Here is a 26,364-nt window from a genome sequence, read left to right on the forward strand (position 1 = left end):
GCAAAAGTCTTATGAGGGGAATGACCTGACTCAAGCTGCCAGTGTCTGAACTGACTTCACGTGTGGCAAGTTCAAAAGGTTTGAGAACCTTGTACAACACGGAAATTATTCTCCACTGCGCTTGAGTAAGGTGCTTTCCCCCTACACGGCCTATGTCATAGTCCACTGTATAGGCCTGGATGGCCTTTTGCTGTTCCTCCATCTGCTGAAGCATATAGAGGGTAGAATTCCACCGAGTTACTACCTCTTGCTTCAGCTGATGGAAGGGCAAATTTAACTGTACCTGCTGGTCATGCAATCTTCGGCAAGCGGTCGCCGAATGTCTAAAATGTCCAGATATTTTGCGTGCCACCGAGAGCATCTCCTGCACGCCCCTGTCATTTTGTAAAAAATGTTGTACAACCAAATTAATTGTGTGAGCAAAACATGAGACGTGTTGGAACTCGCCCAGATGTAATGCTCTCACAATATTGGTGGCATTGTCCGAAATCACAAATCCTGAGGAGAGTCCAAGTGGAGTAAGCCATTTAACAATGATTTCCCTGAGTTTTTCTAAGAGGGTCTCAGTGCTATGCCTCTTAGTGAAACCAGTTATACAAAGAGTAGCTTGCCTCTGTATCAACTGTCTTTTGGTAGATGTTGCTGCTGCTGTTGCTGTTGTAGGCAATACACCTACCCAGTGGGCTGTCACAGTCATGTAATCCTTAGTTTGCCCTGTCCAACTTGTCCACATATCAGTGGTCAAGTGGACAGTGGGTACAATGGCATTTCTGAGGACATTAATAAGGTTTTTTTAATGACCTTGTACAGATTTGGAATTGCTCTTCTACCGAAGTGGAATCTAGAAGGGATCTGGTAGCAAGGACACAGGACCTGAATTAACTGTTGAAAACCCACTGAGTAATGGCGGATACTGGACACACATCTAATACCAGCATAGCTGTTATGGCGTAAGTAATCTGCTGTGCAACTGTGTGATTGCTGTTGTACTTGTTTGCCCTTGCAAATGATTGTTTAATAGTTAATTGCTTTTTGGAGGATATGCTACAAGTAGTCTTCCTCCTGGTCCCCTTCTGGGATGAAGATCCACTGACAGCTACAGCAGCAGCAACAGGCGTAGTCATCAAGGATCTTTCGGAGGAATCACGGATAGGAGAGGAGTCAATCATGTTTGGAATACCAACATTGGATACAGCAGGACTCCGCCCGATGACGAATGAGAATGTTCATGATGCAGATGTTGATGTTGGAGATTGAAGGCACTTGGATCTCACAGAGGTAGCAGGTAGGTGACACTGGACATGTTACGTTTTGAGTTTTGGAACTTGGCAACGTACACTTTGATATTTGATGAATGCGCTCCAAGTGACGTAACAAGGAGGAGATTCCTAGGTGGGTTAGGTCCCTCCCTCTACTCATTCTTGCAAGGCAACAGGCACATATGGCTTTACAACTGTTGTCCGGATTGGGATGGAAATAATTCCACATGTGAGAAGTAGATTTTTTTGTCTTTTGTCCCAGAATGACAATAATGGGCTTTGGCTTTTTCAAACCATGGGCAACAGCTGTTGCCTTACTTACACAAAGGACATCTTCATCATCAACATCCTCATCATCCTTTGCGCCTTCATCCACCAAAATATCCTCCTCCTCCATGTGCAATTCCACAGAAGCATCCTCAATGACTACCTGTGCAAATGTTGACTGCCCTTCACCACATTTACGGAGGGCACACAAATGTTGGAACTTGGAGGATCCTCCAGTACACTAGCATTTAGGTCGGGCTCACACATGGCAACCGTGGACACACTTGTACTCTCCTCTGGGATTTGTGATTTCGATTTCTCAGGGCACACAGTTGGTTTTTCTGGAGCTGTCTTAACAACTTTCGTATTTTTAATTGGACCACCACCACTACTACTACAAGCAGAAGGGCTATCAGAATCAGCAGTCTTCTTCATAAAGTTAGATGGCCAAGGTCTTATTCTTTCCTTGCCACTTCATGTAGTGAATGGCATATTGCCAATTTTTTGTTTATCTAAAGTCAAATATCCTTTCAAGTTTTTTTTCTTAATTTCAGTAAAACCTGCTTTACCATATCGATGGCGTGACTTAAGCCCTGGGGCGTGGGCCTTCCTAGAGGTCAAGGAAGTTGACGGCCTTGCACTGCCGGCAGCTACAACATGTGGTTTTTGGCCTTGCTCTCCTGTCATGTGACAGTCCTCCATATTTTTTCTGCAGTCTAGAAGCAGTGTCACAATCATCAATAGTGTAGCCAAGGTGCGGTTACAAAATTAACACACGTGCAGTCGTGCACACACACAAAAATATTAGAGAAAACGACAAATTATGATTTATATTTTTTGTCAGTTCCAGAAGAACTTGGCCCCAGAGTAACGATTGATCATGACTGGAGTCTGTCAGCACAAGGTTGCAACTTCCGTTGCTGGCTGGATCTTGTCCACTAATGGGGTTAAGCCGAAAACCCACCCACACAAAGAAGAAAAAAATATGACACTTTAATTGTATTTTTTTTAAGAACAATTGGACTCTGGGCCTGATTCAGAGCGGGACGCTCTGACAAGAGTGCTTGCTCTGAATCAGGGCCCTCCTACCTAAAATTGGAGTGGCCTCCTGGCCGCTCGCATAGCTGACCACCCACAGCTTATGCGAGCAGCCAAAAAGATGGTCGCGATGGTCAAAACCATCGCGACCATCAGGCTTGCAACGAGACCCTATGGTAGGGTCTCGCTGCCGCAAGCCCAGGAGTGCTTTTGGCTCTATCAGAGCCAAAAGCACTCCTACTGACATCACTAGTGATGTCAGTGGGGCCGGACCCAGATGGTAGGCGTTCCCATGGGAACGCCTCTGTCTGGGCAGCAAAGCCCCCGGCACGCCCACCAAAGGGGGCATGCTATCACTCACAATCAACAGCACGCCCCCTTTGGTGCGAGACCCATAGCGACGGCTGGCCATCGCTATGCGGGTCTCGCGCATGCGCACGACGGAGCTCCCTCCGTCATGCGCATGTGCACAAGAGCACCATCGACCCGCTTGCGAGCGCTCAGCGATCGCTCAGCGATCGCAAGCGAGTCTGAATCAGGCCCTCTGTCAGCAAAAGGTTGCAACTTGCATTACTTTCTGGATCTTGTCCACTACTACGGTTAAGCCGAAAACCCACTCACAGAAACAAGAAAAAAATATGACACTTTAATTGTATTTTTTTAAGAACGATTGGAATCTGTCAGCACAAGGTTGCAACTTGCATCACTTTCTGGATTTTGTCCACTACTATGGTTAAGCCGAAAACCTACCTACACAAACAAGAAAAAAATATGACACTTTAATTGTATTTTTTTTTTAACACAACTGTAGTCACTGTATCTTGTGCCTAATGTGGTTAAGCCTAACACCCACGCACTTAAGAAGAGAAAAAAATATATAATACAGTGACACTTGTATTGTTTTTTTTTTATTTAACACGACTGTACTGTAGTCGCTGCATCTTGTGCGCTAATGTGGTTAAGCCTAACACCCACGCACACACAAAAGAAAAATATATATAAGACAGTGACACTTGTATTGTTTTTTTTTTATTTAACACGACTGTACTGTAGTCGCTGGATCTTGTGCGCTAATGTGGTTAAGCCTAACACCCACGCACTCAAGAAAAAAAAAAAATTAGACAGTGACACTTGTATTGTTTTTTTTTATTTAACACGACTGTACTGTAGTCGCTGGATCTTGTGCGCTAATGTGGTTAAGCCTAACACCCACGCACATACAGAAGACAAAAATATATAAGACAGTAACACTTGTATTGTTTTTTTTTAATTTAACACAACTGTACTGTAGTCGCTGGATCTTCTTGTGCGCTAATGTGGTTAAGCCTAACACCCACGCACACACAAAAGAAAAATATATATAAGACAGTGACACTTGTTTTTTTTTTGATTGAACACGACTGTACTGTAGTCGCTGGATCTTGTGCGCTAATGTGGTTAAGCCTAACACCCACTCACATACAGAAGAAAAAAATATATAAGACAGTGACACTTGTATTGTATTTTTTTAAGATCGACTGGAGTCGGGCAGCACAAGGTTGCAAGTGCAATGTGCGATGCTGGCTCTTGTGCGCTACTGTGGTTAAGCCTGCCTAACACGCATACACACACAGAAAAATATAAAAACTTTTTTTTTGGAGTCCAGAACTTTGGCCCAGAGATGGACACAGCACAAGCCCAGGACACAGCAGACAGCCCAGATGAATCACCAGACAAGAATGGATCAGCACAGACAGCACAATGACAGTGACAGCACCGTGACCGGAGACCAGAATGGATCAGCAGTCACCAGCCCAGGACACAGCAGATAGCACCAGTACTCTACCAGCCCTACACCAGAACCGAGTAAGGAGGGAACCTCCGAGCCTGCATGGATTCGACTCGGTTATGCTAAATTCGGGTGAACTTGGTTCTCTGAGAACCGAAGCCGCTCATCTCTAATTTAAATCCCATTGGTTCAAATGACCTGATACCTATTAGCATGGTGCCACAAAGAGGGAAATGGGTTAGCTCTGGATTAAAGCTTGTGAGGGCCCCAAGAAAACTAACTTGTGGAGCCCCTACCAGTAAAATTGTCATAATGACCATGGAATTGGTAAGCCGGGTGCCGGACTCCCGGCGTAGGGCAAATGACAGGTGTCAGGATTTCGACACCTGTCATTTATCCCTTGCCGGGATTAGACAGTTGGGAAGCCGACAGTTGGGATTCCGTCCATTGGCTTCCCGACTGCTTCCTGTAGGGCAATAGTCAGAACTGTGTGTGTCCCATAGCCACATTAATGCTTCTAGAATTACACCTCTCTCTGCAGCGGTTGTTAATTTCATGCCCCATAATAGTGCCTTATTTTATTTATGCCCCATAGTAGTTCACATTATACCACATCTTCCCCTAGTTCAAGTTATGCCACATTTGCTGTGTGCCAGTTCATATTATGCCATATTGTAGTGCCCTCAATTAATACTATGCCACACTGTAGTTCCCCCAGTTCATATCATACTGTGAATATTAGTGTCCTCAGTTTATATAATGCCACTTTACAGTGCCCCCAGTTCATATTGTGCCACATACAGTTCATATTATGCCATATCATAGTGCCGCCAGTTCAGATTATGTAACATCACTGTGCCCTACATTTCATCATACTCTGCCACAATACAGTGCTCACAGTACAATATAACATCCACTACATCCCCTCCCCCTTACCATTATAACATCTACTATACACACAACTCAGTGAAAATGGAATGTCACCCAATTTTTCAGCCTTAATCTACATAGAAGTCTGATAAAAATGTATATTCTATTGACCTTTTTTCTTACGTAACCTTATTGGCTGATGACTTTTGAGTCTTACACAGCATCAACATGTCTCCAGGGCTTCAGGATTGCAGTTAACAGGTGGAGGAGGTGGTCAGGACCAACCAGCTCCTGCTTCAGGGAGAAAATTCCTAATGCAGGAGATTCCACTTTAAGTGGAGATATTAATTTCAATGCACTGTCTACTTTTGGGAAAGCCTTAATTTCTGAGCTCAGTCTCTGCTACTATATCACTTCACAAAGGCTGTAATCAAGGAGACGCCAATTGGGCTAACTCATGTTTGTCTCTGAGTGTGAAACAAGAGTATAGGAAATGGATCATCTTATTGTGAAGCTTTACTAGAGGGAGAGTGAGACTGACACCTATATGACCACTAGCGAGTCCCCGCTTCAGACTGGGAAATCACCTGGACCCAATTGCTTAGCCAACAATTCCAATAAGTTGATAGACAACTGTATGACCTGAGTCCAAGCAGGGGCAGAACTATGGGAGACAATGGAGGCACCTGCTGCTGGGCACCTGCACTGAAGGAACACCTCGTCCATATTCCACAATAAATTCAACCCACTTAGGGCTGTAAATATGTACCTGGAGTGTACCATCACAGGCACCCAAATACATGGCACCTCTTCCTGGCACCTGAGAAGCTACCATAACCGTATACTAGTGGAGGGCTCTGTGTTAGACCATCAGATGCCAGTTCCATCCACCTGTATCTATAGCCTATCCCCGCTCATTGACATTGCTGCTCCTCAGCAGCTTCTCATGCCAGTGTGACTCTGGCGCCCCACCTCATCCACATTTCCCCATCCCACTCTTCCCTGGTGCCAGCTCTAGCAGTGGACCTATGTGGCAGGCCCGAACATAAGCACGGCTGCAGATCCTCCAGGAGCTGTCAACAAGGATGCACCAGATGGAACTGCAGGTAAGAGGGCATAGGAGGCAGGGGCCTGGGGCTCCAGCGACTGAGTCTGGGGGCAGAACTTTGGTGGAGCAACTTCCCGGCATGTGAAGCAGTTGTCAGTAGACTGGGCATTTTGTGATTTGTAGTTTCACCAAAGTAGCAGTCTTACAATATCTTGACTCAGTCCTCAAATCCCCCACATAAGGTGGTTTTCCCCTCTATCTGGGGTATCAGGAGGGCTCCCCACCCCACATTAGATGGCTTTCATCTCCATCAGGAGGACTCTTAGCCTCATGCTAATTGCACTATACAAGTCACTATCTTATCTGTGACTAATGCACAGCTGTATATACCAGAAGAAAAAGGGGGGAGGGATATCCTGCAAATTTACTTTAGTAAATAGGCCTAATAGAAGCAGATTCACATCTTCTATATTAGTGTTTTTGTACGTATGTATAGATAGATATGGGATAGATAGATACATAGATTTATAGATAGATACAGTAGATAGATAGATAGATTTGAGATAGACAAATAGATAGATATGAGATAGATAGATAGATAGATTGATATGAGCAGGGCAGGATTGGCCATCTGGCACTTCTGACATTTGCCAGAAGGGCCGATTTGAGGAGGGCAGAAAGTTGATCTGAGGAGGGCTCATCACCCAACACAGGGTATTATCTCTGGGAAGTGAAGGGGTGGCGGCAGTGAGCTGGGAAGAAAGGGATGTGTGCAATGAGGCCAGGCCCCCGTGACTAATGGCACGTCCCCTTTGAAACTAAACCATGCCCCCTTCGTGAGCGAGGGTGGACTGCCAGAACTGATGTACAGCCCCAGTCCATCCCTGGATATGACATAGATAGATAGAATTAGATGGATAGGAATCCATATCAAGAGGGCTAACTTTTCAAAGCAATATTAGAAAAAATTAGTTCTTTTAATATTTTCAAAGACAAGACATCTTTATCACCACCCAGTGTGAAATAAGTTTAACTCCTGGCACATGTTGGTATTGTGCCAATAACACAACACAAATGCAGATAAATAATCATCCAACAATATAACATGGTGTTGACACCATATGTTAGCTAACTTTCTGTGTTTGTGAATTGTGTGCGCAGTAGCCGCACGTGCATCAACAAAGTAGTGCCAAGCGTGCGCCTGTGTCATAAGTAAAGGGCCGGCTGGCTTGACCGTTAAAGGGTGCTGTAACCCCCAAAGAACACTCCAGTCCAAACCAAAAAAAAAAGTTTTTCTGTGTTTGTGAATTGTGTGCGCAGTAGCCACACATGCATCAACAAAGTAGTGCCAAGCGTGCGCCTGTGTCATAAGTACAGGGCCGGCTGGCTTGACCGTTAAAGGGTGCTGTAACCCCCAAAGTACACTCCAGTCCAAACCAAAAAAAAAAATATTATCTGTGTTTGTGAATTGTGTGCGCAGTAGCTGCACGTGCATCAACAAAGTAGTGCCAAGCGTGCGCCTGTGTCATAAGTAAAGGGCCACCTGGCTTGACCGTTAAAGGGTGATGTAACCCCCAAAGTACACTCCAAACCAAAAAAATATATATTTTCTGTGTTTGTGAATTGTTTGCGCAGTAGCCGCTCGTGCATCAACAAAGTAGTGCCAAGCGTGCGCCTGTGTCATAAGTAAAGGGCCGGCTGGCTTGACCGTTAAAGGGTGCTGTAACCCCCAAAGTACACTCCAAACCAAGAAAAAAATATTTTCTCTGTTTGTGAATTGTGTGCACTGTGGCTGCACGTGCATCAACAAAGGAGCAGCGCCAAGCGTGCGCCTGTGTCCCATAAGTAAAGAGCCGGCTGGCTCATTTCTTAAAGGGTGGTGTTACCCACAAAGTGCACTACTCTCCATCAAAAATAAAAAAATATTTTCTGTGTTTGTGTGTGCTTTACTCGCACGTATATATCAATATAACATAAATGGAGGACCAAACTTTCTCTGATAAAAATAAAATAGGGAAAGATCAAGAACCACTTCCTCCTAGTGCTGTTGCTGCTGCTGGGAGTTGTTCATCATCCCAGAGAGGAAGTAGGAACACCACTACTTTTACTAAACAATTGACCCTCCATCAGTCCCTAGCGATGAGGATGAAGTACGACAGCAGTCATCCTGAAGCAAAACGTATAACTGAGGCCTTGACTGCTATGTTGGTGTTAGACGTGCATCCGGTATCCGCCATTAGTGCAGTGGGATTTAGACAATTGATGGAGGTAGTGTGTCCCCAGTTCCAAATCCCATCAAGATTCCACCTGCATCCTCAAAGCAGCAGCGACAAGCATGCGTCTGTCTGTTAGAGGGTGGTGTAACCCTCAAAGTGCGCTCCACAAACAATAAAACAATTCCTATTTTTTTTTCTGTCTTTGTGAAATGTGTGGGCTGTAGCCGCACCTGCATCCTTAAAGCAGCAGCGACAAGCGTGCCTCTGTGTGTTAAAGGGTTGTGTAACCCTCAAAGTGCGCTCCACAAACAATAAAACAATTCCAATTTTTTTTTCAGTCTTTGTGTAATGTGTGGGCTGTAGCCGCACCTGCATCCTTAAAGCAGCAGCGACAAGCGTGCGTCTGTCTGTTAAAGGGTGGTGTAACCCTCAAAGTGCGCTCCACAAACAATAAAACAATTCCAATTTTTTTTTCTGTCTTTGTGAAATGTGTGGGCTGTAGCCGCACCTGCATCCTTAAAGCAGCAGCGACAAGCGTGCGTCTGTCTGTTAAAGGGTGGTGTAACCCTCAAAGTGCGCTCCACAAACAATAAAAAAATTCCTATTTTTTTTCTGTCTTTTTTGAAATGTGTGGGCTGTAGCCGCACCTGCATCCTTAAAGCAGCAGCGACAAGCGTGCGTCTGTCTGTTAAAGGGTGGTGTAACCCTCAAAGTGCGCTCCACGAACAATAAAAAAAATCTTATTTTTTTTTCTGTCTTTGTGAAATGTGTGGGCTGTAGCCGCACCTGCATCCTTAAAGCAGCAGCGACAAGCGTGCGTCTGTCTGTTAAAGGGTGGTGTAACCCTCAAAGTGTGCTCCACGAACAATAAAAAAAAATCTTATTTTTTTTCTGTCTTTGTGAATTGTGTGGGATGTAGCCGCACTTGCATCCTCAAAGCAGCAGCGACAAGCGTGCGTCTGTCTGTTAAAGGGTGGTGTAACCCTCAAAGTGCTCCAAAAAATAAAAAACAATTTACTTTATGTGTTTGTGACTTGTGTGCGATGTAGCCGCACGTGCATCCTTAAAGCAGCAGCGACAAGCGTGCGTCTGTCTGTTAAAGGATTACATCGGTGACAGCATCCAAGTAGGCATGTCAGACAGTCCGTACCTGTACTGGCAGGAAAAAGAAGCAATTTGGAGTTCCCTGTACAAACTGGCTCTATTTTATCTGAGTTGCCCCCCCTCCAGTGTGTACTCCGAAAGAGTGTTTAGTGCAGCCGGGAACCTTGTCAGCGAAAGGCGTAGGAGGTTGCTTCCTCAAAATGTGGAGAAGATGATGTTCATAAAATGAATTATCAACTCTTCCAGGGAGACCAGCCTCCAGAACGTACAGAGGGACCTGTGGTTGTGGATTCCAGCAGGGACGAATTAATACTCTGTGAGGATGAGGATGTACACAACACTGAAGAGGGTGAGGAATCGGTGGATGAGGAGGATGAGGACGACATCTTGCCTCCGTAGAGCCAGTTTGTGCAGGGACAGATTAATTGCCAGCTTGTTTTGTGTTGGCCCAAACGAACCAATCATTTCAGCCACAGTTGTGTGGCAGACCCTGGCGCTGCAATGATTGGTTTGTTAAAGTGTGCATGTCCTGTTTATACAACAATAGGGTGGGTGGGAGGGCCCAAGGACAATTCCATCTTGCACCTCTTTTTTTTCTTTGCATTATGTACAGTTTGGGGCCTAGTTTTTCAAACTGCCATCCTGTCTGCCACTGCAGTATCACGCCTAGATGGGTCACGTGTTTGTGCCGCCCACTCGTGTCGCTTAGCATAGTCATCCAGCTACCTCGGTGCAACCTTTTGGACATAAAAACACTATTGTGAGGTGTGAGGTGTTCAGAATAGACTGGAAATGAGTGGTAATTAAGGTTATTGAGGTTAATAATAGCATAGGAGCAGAAAAACCTACAAATTCTGTGATTTTAGCTATTTTTATGCTTTTTTTCAAAAAAATACAGATCCAAAACACAAAACCCAGAACCCAAAACACGGAAGGTTGGTTTTGGCAAAACCAATCCAGATCCAAAACACGAAGAAAGATCCAGATCCAAAACCAAAACACAAAACTCGAAAAGTGGCCGGTGCACACCCCTACTAATTTGCAAAACATTTGTAAACAGAAATAACTGCCGTGTGTTTGTGCCACTGCTCTGTTGGATGCTTAGTTTAGCCAGCCAGCCTTTGGCCTATGTTTGTAAACAATATTGTGAGCTGTGAAGTGGTCAAAATTGACTGGAAATGACTGGAAATTAATGTTATTGAGGTTAATAATACTGTAGTTAATAATACAATAAAACGCCCAAATTATTTGATTTTAGCTGTTTTTATAATTTTTTTAAGACACACAAGGGCGGTTTTGCAAAACCAAATCCAGATCCAAAACCTTGAAGGAGATACAGATCCAAAACCAAAACCAAAACATGAGGGTCGTCGCACATCCCTACTTTGTATAGCAGAATACAGGAAATATTTCCCCATGGACAGCATATGCAGAAACCTTTTTGGATTTCACTACTTTCACGCATTCGGTCTAAGGGGTCTATTTACTAAGCAATGTTAGGAGACAGAGTGAAAGTGATAAGAAAGTGATAATGAGCCAGCCAATCAGCTCCCAACTGCCATCTCACAAGCTGTGTTTGAAAAATGACAGTTGGGAACTGATTGGCTGTCACCTGATTTCACTCTGTCTCCTAACACTGCTTACTAAATAGACCCCTAAATGCCTCAAGCGTAATGGCATAATTTAGGACTTTATAAAATAGTTTGTTTGCACCTGACCTCTTCCTATAAACACATTCAAGTTTTTTTGATTTTTTTTTTGTCAACAACATTTTCGGCCTCTCCTGGTGGACGGTCCACAATATCTTGGGTCTCCTTCAATGTGTTAGTACTGATAGTGTTCAATTGGCTTACAAATAATGTATTGCATACACACTGCAGTCACTACAGAAGTATAGATAAAAATGTTTGGTATGTTTTACAATGGACATAACATAAATGTGTATCTATATCCCTGTGTGTGACTGAGGGGTATATTTACTAAAGTGAGAGCTTTTAGAAGTGGAGATGTTGCCCATAGCAACCAATCAGATTCTAGCTATTATCTCCTAGAAGGTGCTAGTTAACTCTCACTTCAGTAAATAAACCCCTGAGTGTGGTTTGCTAGAGTACAAAGATTTGTGACAAACAGAACCAGGCCCTAACAGACCTTAATCCGGCCCTGGCTGGCTGTCTGCCAGGAAGGTAAGCTCCCTGGGGACCAGCGCCGTGTATCACAGCCGCTGCAGTCGGAACACAGCAGTCAGCGCCTCCCTCCTGTATCTGCCCGCTCCCCAGACTCCCATTGGCTGGTTATACAGGAGTCTGAAGGGCGGGCAGACACAGGAGGGAGCTGCTGATTGCTGTATCATGAGTAATGATATGCTATTTTTGGTCTGCATTGCAGACCCCACTGTGCCACAGCCACTGATACTTACATACAAAATCAGATTAGTGGACAGGTCACTGCCCCTATAAGATCTACACACTTGTGTCCTGAAGTAATATGTGCAGCTGTGGAGAATTCAAAGCTTTCCTTTAATGCAAGGTTTTATATCCCCTCACACATCAATACTGTGAATATAAAGGATATGAATGTGATACAGAGTGAATAAATTGCAGAAAGCCTCTCTGACCTTAAACACAGATAAAATATAAAGCTGTCATTAGCTTATTATAGAGATGGGTAAATCAGTTTATGAACCGAAAGCTTATTAAAGGCAGAGCTATCTTCGCTGACTGTTTTACAGTCATTCTGAAAGGAAAAGCATGAGAGCCAGACCATAATTATTTCTACTGAGCTCAATTCTAATATTCAATTTTAAAATTAAAAACATAAAATAAAAAAAAATCTTACAAATGGTTTATTTTTGACTGTTTGTGTGCCAGTGTATCTGATTGCCCATGAAATAGAAGTATTTCCAACAGCAACGAAATGATAGGCGGAGATCGACCTTGGCTCGGACACTGAATCCCTGGTGGTGAAATTGTTCAACAATTTCTTTTGTCAAGAAATAAGGATGGAGCCATTTTATTCCCACTGTTCAACAGAAGCGTGACACGTTCGAGCGTAATCTTCCTGTGTACACTGGAGAGGACTTCTGCAGCTGTGTAATGACTTTCCAACTGGGACGCTGTGGATGTTTATTTTTGAAAAGGTGAAAGAGATGAGAACTAGCACAGCGGTTGCAACAAAAGTAATAGTGTTAAATCTTTCATTTGATTTAACTGCATAGGGTCACTTATTTCTGTAACTGTAAAAACTGTTAAAAGTAAAAGTTTGGTAAAATTCTGGGGGACTCATCAGTGGCAGGCCATGCATGGCTGAATAACACGTCCTTTGATTGGATGATAGCATCACCTGATTAACTCCCATCTTACCTCGAGGTTACCATTTTTGGTCATTACCACAAGATTGTTCCATTATGAGATTAATACTGAGATAGATAGGTCCAGGGGATCTGTCTCTTTTAAGGACAACCAAACTAAGGTTTGGTCCAGGCAGCCATTTTGTTATTATAACAGAAAATAAAGATTACCACATGAGAAATGGAAATACAGTATCTTTAATGGCCACATTCTTAACCAAACTGTGTACATCTTGTGTAATGTAACTTTATCATTTTACCTTTGTCATGTCTAGCCACATCTCCTGCCACAAAGAACTGTTTTGTCCTATCATCAATCTTGCAAATATACAGTAGAGATGTAGTTTTGGATCTGGGATTTTTCAAAAAAGAAAACAAAAATTGATAAAAAGTTTTTAAAAACAACTAAAATCAAGTCATTTTTGCAATCCAAAACTCGATATTCAGATTTAAAATCCAAATTCTGAACCGCAGGAAGATCAGAACCACAAATCAGATCTGTACGGATCTCCTCAAGAGATCAGAACCGTGAATCGGATCTGTCCGGATTCACAAAATTTGGATGGATTTGTATTTCTGAAGAACCAAACCGCACATCTCTAATATACATTATGAATGTCTTCTGCTGGTGTAAAACTGGTGCATATGTCACCCTTGCACACCTGGACACATCTTGAGAGCATCCGGCTGTGCAAGTTGGGCAACTTTTTGGAAGGTTCTTTACACAAAAAGGGGCTTATTCTAATTTGGGAGCAAAGCAAAATAAGCAAGAAACTTTGTATGTGGAACAAACCATGCTGTAATGCAAGGGGTGTAAATACATTTATTGTTTTTGCATGCAGGGTAATTACTGGTTGCTTCTGTTTGTATCGCACAAATGCTGGACAGCCATATTTTGTACACTGCTATTTACATTTGGGTTTGGACATGCCCCTCCAAAATCTATTTCTCTTTACACATTACATCTGCTACACCTGCAGTGCCAGGGTTGGACTGACCCACAGGGGTACAGGGGAATTCCCTGGTGGGCCCCACTGCCATCAGGGCCCACCCCCTCTTTTAGGTGTCATGTTCCATACTGTGTACTGAATTGTACAATGTTATTATATTATAGGGTCAGTTACCTTGTGGAGCAGGACCACTGATGATCATTGTTTCTTGGTTTGCTTCTATAGAAGCTACACTAAGATTTGCCTAATGGTTAGCCAAGCAACTGTGGTGGCTGGCCACACCCCCCTGGTTGATCGTCACGCCATTTAAGCATGGACCCCTAACACTACATTTCCCCAGTGGGCCCTTTATACCTCAGTGCAACACTGTGCAGTGCAATATGGTTTTACCCAGGTGCAATGTTACTTGTTTTGTTTGTTTTGTTTTGCTCCTAACTCAGAATCAGCACAACGTTTCCAACTCTGCATTTATGTACATGCTAAATAGCTAATATAAATGTATATACAGGTAATACTATACAATAGTAATTCTCAGAACCAATAAAAACAGATCAGCTCCCTTGCCTTACACTAGACAATCACAAGATAAATAGTACCAGCACTTTCCCACCTCTATTATCCCTTTTCCAATGAAAAGGAATAAGATTATTGTAATAGAGCATCCTTTCAGAGTTTTGTTGAAATTGATATGACAAAGGATGTTCTATAAACCCATGTAAAATATATGTACAGTGTTTCACGATCTTCTATTATATTGGTCTAGTTGTCTCTAATCCATTCATGTAACTCTTCTTACAGGGGGAGGTAATAAGGTTTATTAAAAAAAAGAAAACATAAACACATCTTTACCATCCCTGTTGCCAATAAAATACATATTTTTTTAATGAAATTCCATTTTTATACCCTATAGGTGTCAGGTTACAAAAATACTTTTTGGAGAGAAACACAATCATTTCTTTATGTTTTGTGATCTGCCAAAGAACGAAGACCTTGGGAAATAAAATGTTTAATGGTATTTGCTTTAGATAAAATGTTATTTTATTTCCTAAATTAAATCTTCTTTTAAAATGTCATCTTCTTGTAAGACGTACGACTGTTTATTAAGAGTCTGGTATAGTTGAGGGTGGAATTACTAAGGAGCAGTTTGTCAAAACCTATTATAATTGGCGGCTTTGGCAGATGGATTTAAAATGGCAATAGAAATAGATGCTACACCAGGCTTGTTTAGCATTTATTTCTATTGCGCTTTAAAGCTATCGGCCAAAGCTGCCAATGATGGTAGTAGATCTACCCCTGTTCTGTGTTGCATGCACAGGATCCTCTTCCTATTGGTCTAGAAATAGGTTATATGTATCTGCCCGCGAACATGGAAAGTTTCTTGTAAAAGGTAATTGGGGTGTTATCATACGGAAGCTGTGGAAATGGGGTTGAGGAAGAGAGGAGGGGGCCATGTGCAGTCTCTGTGGACCCCCTCTTCTCTCCATGGTGCAGTTGGGAGTAAATGCTGGCACTGTGCCAGAGTCTACTGTCCATGCGTGAGTTGCCCGTGCCATGTTCAAGGGTGATACCTTCGCGAAGCATGAGGAAGTCTCCGGAAAAATGGCGGCCGTGCCATGCTCAGGGTGATTTCTTTACAGAATCTCCAGGAAAATGGTGGCCATGCCAATTTCCAAGGGGTTTGTGCAGCACCAACGCAGGACTCTGGAGGCGTAAGTATACTAAGTGGGTGAACTTATTATAGACACTGTGTGGTCTATATATAATAGATATGGAGATTCAGTTGTGGACCGAGGAAAGTAGGAGAGTGAGCTGAGTGGAAGTGAATGTGGAAGTAATGCAATTCATCGTAGTAGTGATATAATGCAATGAGGTTATCAGCAGATTATAGAGGTGGAGGGAACGGGAACGTGTAATTAGTATAAGAGAAGGAGTTGTGGATTGAGTAGGGATGTATAAGTGTAGAGGAAAAATGGGGGTCAGGGTATTGGATGGAGGGTTAGAAGCAGGGACAAAAGGACCTAATTCAGAGATGTACAAAATCTTGCTATTTACGTATATCTTCGATGTTTGCATATCTATGTATGCGCAGGAGCCGCACTGCGCATTTGTACAGATCTCGCTAGCAGTGCCTTAAATAGTGAAGCGTGATTAATATGCTGCTGGCATTTGGGGGTAGCAATGGGACCGGTTTTCTAGGTGTGCCAAAGCTAGTGGCTGTGACCTAGGATGCAGATTCACTGGCTCCGGCAGCACAATTTCAATGGACCTCTTGAGTAACTGGAGGGTGAAATGTGGTAAATACAGAGGTTGTAAAGGAGTATAATGAAAAAATTGCAAAAAGGTAGATAGAATAATATGCAGCAGTGGTCCCAACTGGGTGCCGCAGGGCACTTGCAGGGGTGCCACGGGTTGATGGTCCAGGACCAAATAAAATTACTTATGGTTAAAGTAATAGGCAAAACCAGTGCTGGTGGCTGCCAATCATAAAATATGTGGACAAGAGGTAGCAAAGGCCTGTGCACCACCATATAATTGAACCTAATGATGACAGATAAATTCTAGAGATGAGCAAGTTCGGTTCCCTGAGAAACGGAACCACCCGAACATATGGGATCTGAGTAGGATCCGAGTCCGGCTTGGGTTTTCCCACCTAACTCAGAATCCAAAATGAGGCAAAACTTCATCATCCTGCTGTCAGATTCTCGCAGGTTTTGGATTCTATAAAGGTCCCAGTGATCAGCGCCATTTTCACTCCGGCTGTGGAGAGTGAACAGAACAGACGTTTTCTGTTCTTCTCTCTTGTTCAAGGGCGCAGTGTTGTAGTTGTTCAAGGGTGCAGTATTGTCAGGCTGGGGCTGCAGTACATAAAAAGGGGGGTGCTACTGTGTCACTGTCATCCTGTCAATCAATGGGCCAGGGCTGCAGTTCATAAAGGGTTGCTCTGTCAATCCAGGGGTGCTCTTCCCCAGTGTAAAAGAAATAAAAGTTAAAATTAATATTTATCATTCCACAATTTTTTTTTAAATAATTGTTTTCATTGTGTGTGTGTGTGTGTGTGTGTGTGTGTGTGTGTGTGTGTGCTACCTACGCTATTATTGTTTGGTGACACTGCTGGCCAGACCACAGTTTATCATCCACGTTTTTGTGACTCTGCAGGTGGTCCGTCCGCACTCCGCAGGGGTGCTTTGTTGTCCATAAAGGGGTGCTGTGTTGTTCATCAAGGGGCTGCTGCCTCCTTCAGGGTTCGCTCTTCCCCAGTGTAAAAAAAATAACAGTTAAATAAAATTAGTAAAAAAAAAATTTTTTCAGTTTTTTTTGTGTGCGCTAACTACGCTATTATTGTTCAGTAAAACTATTGGCCAGACTGCAGTTTATCATTTACATATTGTGACACTGTGAGTGGTAGCGCAGTGTGTTATTATTTTCATATTCATAAAAAATCTACTGACACTAAGTGGTAGTGTAGTGTGTTGTTCTTTTCTTTTTCATAAAAAATCTTGTGACACTGTAAGTGGTAGCGCAGGGTTTAACTCCTAAAACATCTTGTGGCACTTAGTGGTAGCGCAGTGTGTTATTCTTTTCTTATTAATAAAAAATCTTGTGACACTGTAGGTCATTAATACCGCAGTGTAATTTTTAAAATTGGTACAAATTGACATGTGTGCTGTACCCCACTTAATTCGTGTTTGTTGATATGGAGAACGATCAGTTGAGAGCAGGAACCACATATTAGGGCTGGAGCTGCTGCCAGTGCCACCAGTCATGACGATACTAGTCTGTCTACATCATCTACTAAAGCCGATGCCCAAGGGCATACAGGGCTTAAGTCAGGGCATCTAAAATCAAAGAACCAATCTTTTACAGTGGTAAAAAAAAACATCAAAGAGAAAGTTAGCTGCAGAAAGACATAAAATTGGCATACAGCCATTCACCACATGAAGTGGCAAGGGAAGGCTAAAGCTGGTTCTGACTCTTAGGATGATATAAGCCCTTCTCCCTGTAGACATTTAAAAAAAATGAAAATCGTAAATCGTTAAGGTACAGGAACCATCTGTGTGCTTATAAAATGTCACAAATCTCTAAGGAGAGTCTAAGTGTCTCAGCGGGTGCCATGTGGAAGCCTAACCTTTCCAAAACTGTAATTGAAGAGCAGCCTCCTTCCACAACATGTGCGTCCTCTGAAAATGTGGGTATGAGCAGCACAAGTCAACATGCTGACATAGAAATTGATGATGCTTCTATGGAAGTGCACCAGGATAAGGAGGATATTTGTGTAGCTGATGCTAATAAGGATGTTGATGATGAGGATGTTGTTGATGAGGATGTTGTTGATGAGGATGTTGTTTGTGTAAATCAGGCTCCAGTGGAAACAGTTGTTGCCCATGATAAAGAAAAACTCATTGTCATGCCTGGGCATTAAACAAAAAATCCACTTCTTACTATATGTGTGGAATAATTTTTACCCAAACCCAGACAACATTGTCATGCCATAGTAAGTAGAGGTAGGGACCCTAACCATCTAGGAATCTCCTCCCTGTTACGTCATCTACAGTGCATCCATCAAAAGTGTTTGCAAAATTCAGAAGCTTTGGCTAATAAAGTAAAAACAAGCAGTCAAGCATCAGCTAGCTCCCTTCTCTCTGCTAGATCCAAGCACCTTGCATCTTCACCACCAACACCTTCAGTCGAAATGCGTGAGTGTGACTGAGGGGACCGCTGCTTTGGGGTTACCATACCAGACTGAGAGGTACCATTGTGAGGTGATTTGAACCCAGGATTCATTCACTGTCACATGTGTATTTTCCTGCCTTGGTTGGAAGGCCCTATTTGGTACGCGGCCATTATTATATATGTGTTTCAAGTTATGTCATATAGTGGAATCAAATAAATGTTGTCAGTGCTACACTATGGCTGTTTCCCATTACAACTTCTTTTGAGGTCTGGATGACTTGGATTAGAGTCATATGCTCCTTGGTGAAGCAATCATGCAACTTGCATCCTTCAAGGGAAAAAAACGGACTACACTAACCTACATGTAAGTAAGAGATATACATTTTATAATATACACGAAGCATCTATCCAACACTATAGTCTTATCCTTTGTTTGAGGAACATTTGGATTGAGGATCTTCTGAGAAGGAAGAATTTTATGAGGCTCTTTTCTAATATACTGTGGACTGCATTATTTTTTTATATATATATCAGAGAAAGAAGCACCTGAAACATTTGTCTTTTTTAATATCCTCAATCATGATTGGAAGTAGTCCTAACTCAGTGCTCTCCTATCCTGGATTCAAGTATGACAGCAGTCACAAAGTTGCAGAGCAGATCACTGATGCCATAACATCTATGCTGGTATTAGATGTGCGTCCAATATCTGCCATTAGTGCAGTGGGTTTTTGACATTAATTGAGGTCCTCCGTCCCTGCCACCAAATCCCATCTAGGCTCCACTTTACTAGAAAGCAATTTCCAGCTAGTACAGGGATGTGTACAGGGATTTGTGATTTCCAACAATGCCACCAATATTATGAGAGCATTACAGCTGGGTGAATTCCAAAACATTCCATGTTTTGCTTACACTATTAACTTGGTGGTGCAAAATTTTTTAAACAATGATAGGGCCATGCAGGAGATGCTCTCAGGAGCTGCCCTTTCTTGGCAATTTTGCCATTTAACAGATGCATGTAGAAAATTGCAGCACCTGCAAGCACCTGTCACCAGCTAAAGCAAGAGGTAGTTATGCTGTGGAACTCCACCCTTTATATGCTTGCATGGATGGAGGAACAGTAAAAAGCCATTCAAAGCTACATAACAAAGTATGACATAGGAAGAGGAGGGGAACTGTACATTACTCAAGCTCAGTGGAAAATACTTTCCTTTGAAGTAGTCACCTGTGAAGAGAGTTCAGACACTACCAGCTTGAGTCAGGTAATCCCCCTCATTAGACTGTTGGAAAAGCAGCTTGAGAAACTGAAGGAGGATCTGAAATGAAGCGATTCCAATAAGCATGTCAGACTTGTAGATCAAGTCCTTTATTCACTTTCAAACAAATATAATTCAGGTGCATAAATATTACAATTATTTAAAAATATATATAGGAATTAGACAACTCTTCAATAATTTCAGTTAGCTGCTGCTCCTACAGAGTATATCTGGTACACTCCTAACACATAGACCTTAATTGCTACTTTTCAATAACAAGGAGTGCATGAAAATTCCATAGAAAAACAACATTTAATATAAAATACAACCATATACACATAAATATAAAAGATATATCAATAATAACAATGTACCACACTAAATATGTATGCACAATTTTATATAGTTTTCAGTGCTAATTAGTAGGATGTAAAAGATATAATAAAACTCCGCCTAATGAGAGCCCAATTTAGGGAACAGCCAGTTCGTGCCTTTTAACAGAACCAATTCAATGGCTTTTCGTAAAGAGTCTCCTTCTTATCTTCTGGACATGTATATACAGTATATCACCAGCTGTATTATAAAACTACACTTTCCTTAAGTGAGAATTTTCGGTGGTGTCCAAATTAACATCCCTTAGTTACACGTGGCAGTGTAAATTATGTGAGGATAGGAGACAATGAAACAATCTCTTTAGTTGTGATCTTACCACTGCAGCTCTTTGTTTAGCAGTATGGGCTTCACCTCCACAGTTCCAGACCGCACGCTGCTGGTGAAAGAATATGTTAATTTTCACAGGAGGGGTGACGTGAAAAATCACACTTAACCAACTCCACAGCTCCACAGAGTGCATGCTTGCAGTGAATGAACAAGCTTGATTTCATAGGAGGGAATGTTGTTAATAAACTCACTTATCTGGCTGGTAATAACAGAAGGATTATCATCCCGGTAGTTGTAACATTATTTATTTATTTATTATCATTTATTTATATGGCACTACAAATGTTCCGCAGCACCTTACAAAGCACATAAACAAGTTGTAGACAAGCAACTTACAGAACAATACAATACAGGACCAGGACATGGATAATATATATTGCTACATTAGTGACCATAACACCCTGATAAGCAACAGAGCATAAGCAGCCAAGTGTTAGGTGCCCTAGTTGTGAGTAAGAAGTAGATGAAATTAAAGTAGGGAGAAGTGCAAGAGGTTAGAGGGCCCTGCTCATAAGAGCTTACATTCTAAAAGGGGAGGGGAAGACAAACAGGGGTGACACAGATGGGGAGGAAGGTGTATGTATCAGGGAGTTAGAATGACAGCTGGAAGGCTTTGATGAAATAATGGGTCTTGAGAGCCCATTTGAAGGATTGCAAAGAGGTGGAGAGTCTGATGGGGAGTAGGAGAGAGTCCCAGAGGTGGGGAGCAGTGTGGGCAAAATCTAGGAGGCGGGAGTGGGAGGAAGTAATCAGCTGTCATGAAGGGTGGCGTGCATTAGTTGACCAAAGAGAGTGGAGAGGAGAGTGAAGGGAGATGAGATCAGAGATATATATGGGGGAAGATTGGGTGAGGGCTTTGTAAGTGAGCATGAGAACCTTAAATTGGGTTCTAAAAGGGAAGGGGAGCCAGTGGATGGCTTGTAGGAGAGGGGAGGCAGATGTAGAGTGTTTGGAGAGGAAGATAAGCCATGCAGCAGCATTAAGGATATACTGGAGAGGAGAGAGATGGGATTTGGGGAGGCCAGATAGGAGGAGGTTACAGTAGTCCAACCTGGAGATGACCAGTGAGTGTATGGGGGTTTTTGTAGCATCCTGGGTGAGATAGGGTCTGATCTTAGAAATATTTTTGAGATGGAAAAGACAGGACTGTGAAAGGTTCTGGATATGTGGTTTGAAGGAGAGGGATGAGTCCAGGATAACTCCAAGACAGTGCACTTTGGGGCTAGATGAGATAGTAACATCAAGGCGGCTGTTTAAAAGTGGAGAGTCCCTGTATCCTTAATGCGTTTCTCTGCTATTCGGGGTAGCAGTTTCTTCAGAAGGTAGGAAAGAAGTGACACTTATGGTGCTCCTGTCAGGTATATAAAGGGCTTCTGTCCAATCCAAGTGTTCAGCTGATTGAGTGCACCTGCAGTCAGGTAATTGGTGTATATAGCTGAAATCAGAGTCCGTTTTTTATTTGGATTTCTTTTATAATTCAGAAGAGTTTCAGTACATCTATACTTACTATTCTTAAAATACAATTATCAAACAAATAAATCATATAAATAACATACAACAAAAGGCCCTGAACTGTGGCATCAATAGAAACTAATACTTCTAAGAGTTTAATTAAAGTTAGAACTACAGCATATTAGATTATAAGTATACTGAAAAAACCCTCATACAAGTAATCAGCCTCTATGGTTCAGCAGGTTAAGGCAGCCAGCTATATCGTATGAGGTCCCTGGTTCTAATCACAGGTTAGGAAGGAATTTGTTGTTTACATATTATTATTTTTCTTTTGCTATACATTTTATGTTTTCCATATTAGTGACATTCAACACTTTAATAATAGTTTTTTCTTTATGTTTCATAAATATATTCATAGTCTTTTTAAGTAGCTCTAATCAGATAACTAATTTTGCTGTTATATTTTCTATCCTATATACATTACATTTCCTAATTATTTTATCTCTATATACCAAATGAGTACCATCAAGGATAATAACTAAATGAATGTTTGACGATAGATGATCATACAATGAAATACTACATTTTGCACATTTTTCTAAAGTAGTTGAAAAATATGTTCTCCTAGATGCAGATTCTCAGACCAAGAAACAGCTCAGATTTCCATATAGTGTATCCACATTCATATATTATTGAGTTCCATACATTCATTCAGTCCCAAAGGTGACAATGTTCCTAAAGAATATATCCAATATGTTTCTTTTTTACAGAGAATAGCAAATCTATCACCTCCTCTTCTGTAGGTTTTACCACCTCAATACCCTGAATACTAAGCATATTGACATCACCGTTATGACTATTCTTAATGTGTCTAGATACACTATGTTTCAAATTACCTTTAGTGACATTTCTTCTATGTTCTAGAAATCTTGTGTTAATTGTTCTAATCGTGCGGCCTACATATTGCAGACTGCACTTGTAGGTAACAAGATAGACCACATAGGAAGATTGACAGTTAATCAGACTTTTAATGTTGAATGATGTCTACAAAGAAGTTGAACTGAACTGTTTGTTTCTATTCTTAATATGTTCACGTCATACAATGATTTATTCTACATTTAAAACATCCTACTGCTTTGTCGTTAAGCAAGTTTGAAGTATTTGGTGTCTCCAGATTAATGTTTCAAAAATGACTTGGTGCTAGATGTTCTTTAAGACTGGTAGCCCTTTTGAAAATAATCTTAGGTACTTCACCCAAGTATTCAGTTAAAGTTTTATCTAATTTCAGCAGAGGATAATTTTTCTTTATAATATACAGTATTTAATCTCTTTAGACCTAGAGTTACATTTTTAAATAAAGAGTGGGGTCTCTTGTGAATATTTAATTTCCTTTTTATTTTACCTGTTTATGGGATTTAGAAGAGAATTTCTATCTCTGTTTTCTACCTCATAAAATGCTGTTTCAAGAAGTCCCATTAGGTATCTTTGTTCTAAGAGACTGTTAGTTTGTTTGCTTGTGAAATGAATTGTAAGTTAATTGAAAAAATTATTTTCAGTCTTAGATATTGTCTCTTAGGAATGTTGTTCAACCAGGGTTTATAATGGCAGCTGTTGTAGTTTAGATAGTTGTTACAATCCACTTATTTTCTGTATGTGGTGGTGAAGATAAGTTCACCTTTAGTACAAAGTGCTATAGCTAGAAATGTTATGGTTGATGGATGACAATTACTGGTAAATTTCAAACCATATTCATTAGTTTTTATATTTGAAAAAAATGTGTAGTGAAATCTAAATCCCCTTTCCAAATTATGAAAATATCATCAATAAATCTGCTGTATAGCACCAAGTTCGCCCCATCGCATGTTAAAAACAGATAATTATCTTGCCACTTTATATCCTGAATTAATTAAAAAAAATGGGTAGTATCCCTAATGTAGGATTGTAACTTAGTAACCTGTGGTTGTAGAAAATTATCTACAAAAGCCGATAAGTTTGACCTTAAAGAGCCTATGCCCAAAATAATTGGGCGCCCTGGAGGAGAGGAGATATTTTTATGGATTTTGGACATATGGTAATATGTTGGTGTTATGGGATGTTCATTATAAAGAAACAGTCTTGTTTATCAATGAGCTGATCACTAAGGGCTTGATCTAACATCATTTCTAGTTTAACCATATATTGACCAGTGGGATTGGAGGGGAGTTTCCTATAGAATTGAGGGTCCTCTAATTGTCTACAGGCTTCATTTAGATAGTCTTCTTTATTTTGAAAAACAACTCCACCCCCTTTGTCCGCTGCTTTGATGGTTATATTTTTATCTCTCATAAGTGTATCTAGCGCTTTTCTTTCATTCAAATGTAAATTGTCATGAAAACATATACCTCTGTTCCTTCTTTTTTTAATATAGGACTTATCACAAAGTTGACAAAAATCTTCTAGAGTAGCTTTGTAGAATGTTTCTATGTGGGCACTCTTATATTGAGTAGGATAAAACTCAGATTTTCTAGTGAGCTTTATTTTGGGGTTATATTCATTAATCTCATAGATCGGTATTGTCTTAGTATTGGGATGATCACTTTCTTTCTCTAGTTTTTTATTTTTTATTGGATTTGTTTGCAAAATATCTCTTCCTATATAAATCTCAGATAAGTCTATTTAATTCAACAAAAAGATTGAATAAATTTGGTACTCTTGTTGGTGCAAATTTGAGTCCTTTTGATATCAGGGCTTTCTCGCTCTCTGACAAAACCCTAGATAGATTAAATATCCCTTTGTTTCTTATATTCTTTTTAGACTTTTGTAATAATTTTCTCTTACCCCCTCTACATCCTCTTGGTCGTCCCCTCTTCATCCTTTTGGGGATTCTTGATCCAGAATCTGGAATCTGTTCTGATTCGGTCTAAATCAGGGAACTGTCGGTCTAAAAAAGATTTCTGACTTAAGGTAAAAGGGTTCTTCTGAGTTAGCATTTTGGGACAAGCTCCTTTTTCGGCAAACAGTTCCTTATCAGGTTCTCTGTCATGTTTCTAATAATAATTTTCCCTTTTATAGTTATAATTGGGACCATTTTTATTTGGTTTCTGTCTATTTAAATTGAATCTACCATGGTAATTATCTGATGTAGATATTTTTCTTATGGATTTAGGACTATCTCTATTGTTCAATATTTTATTCTTATTATCATAATGTCTTCTAAATGAAGATTCTCTGTTTCTCCTATTAAAAGATCTCAATTGATCATTCTCATAGTCAAAACTGTCTCTTGTCAGTTATTTATTTGTATTTGTTATTATAAACATCTCATAATCTTCAATCTTTTTATTTATAGTTGATCTAAAGCACTGAACTTCACTTTTGTTTCGAATGGTTTTAACAATATTTGCATTTTCTGAATTTTATTTGCAATTTCAGCAACCTTAGTTTCTCTATAAGAGATCAGTAATTTAATTAAGGAAATTGAACAGGTGTCCAGAGTATCATTCCACCTCCTTGTGAGTTATGCATCTTCCTTGAATTAATAAGATTTATTAATTCACAACCCTCTAGGGATCATATTAGTATCAATATACCTTTTCAACATCATATGATCTAGCCAATGTCTAGTTTCACTTTTTAGTGAAGGAGAACATATTGTTCAACTACTTTAGAAAAATGTGCAAAATGTAGTATTTAATTGTATGATCATCTATCTTCAAAACATTCATTTAGTTATTATTCTCTATGGTACTGAATTGGTATATAGAGATGAAATAATTAGGAAATGTAATGTATATAGGATAGAAAATATAACAGCAAATTTAGTTATCTGATTAGAGCTACTTAAAACGACTATGAATATCTTTATGAAACATAAAAAATAAAAAACAAACTATTATTAAAGTGCTGAATATCATTAATATGGAAAACATAAAATGTATAGCAAAAGAAAAAATAATAATACAGGTTGAGTCTCCCATATCCAAAATGCTTGGGACCAGTGGTATTTTGGATAACGGAATATTCCGTATTTTGGACTAATTACATACCATAATGAGATATCTCGGGAATAGGGCCCAAATATATGCACAGAATGCATTTATGTACTATATACACCTTATACACACAGCCTGCAGGTAATTTTATACAATATTTTCAATAATGTTGTGTCTAAAACAAAGTTTGTGTACATACATGAAATACATTTATATTTCATATACACCTTATACAGACAGCCTGTAGGTCATTTTATACATTATATTTAATAATTTGTTCCTTAGACAAAGTTTGTGTACATTGAACCATCAAAAAGCAAAGGTTTCATTATCTCAGTCATGCCAAAAAGATTCCGTATGCCAAAAAGATTCTGGTGATGCAGATAAGTCAACACAACCAAGTTTTGACATCTGGTCAAGTCTAAAAGAAT

The sequence above is a fragment of the Taudactylus pleione genome, unplaced genomic scaffold (genome assembly GCF_031769625.1).
Source record: "Taudactylus pleione unplaced genomic scaffold, aTauple2 ptg000321l, whole genome shotgun sequence".
Lineage (NCBI taxonomy): Eukaryota > Metazoa > Chordata > Amphibia > Anura > Myobatrachidae > Taudactylus > Taudactylus pleione.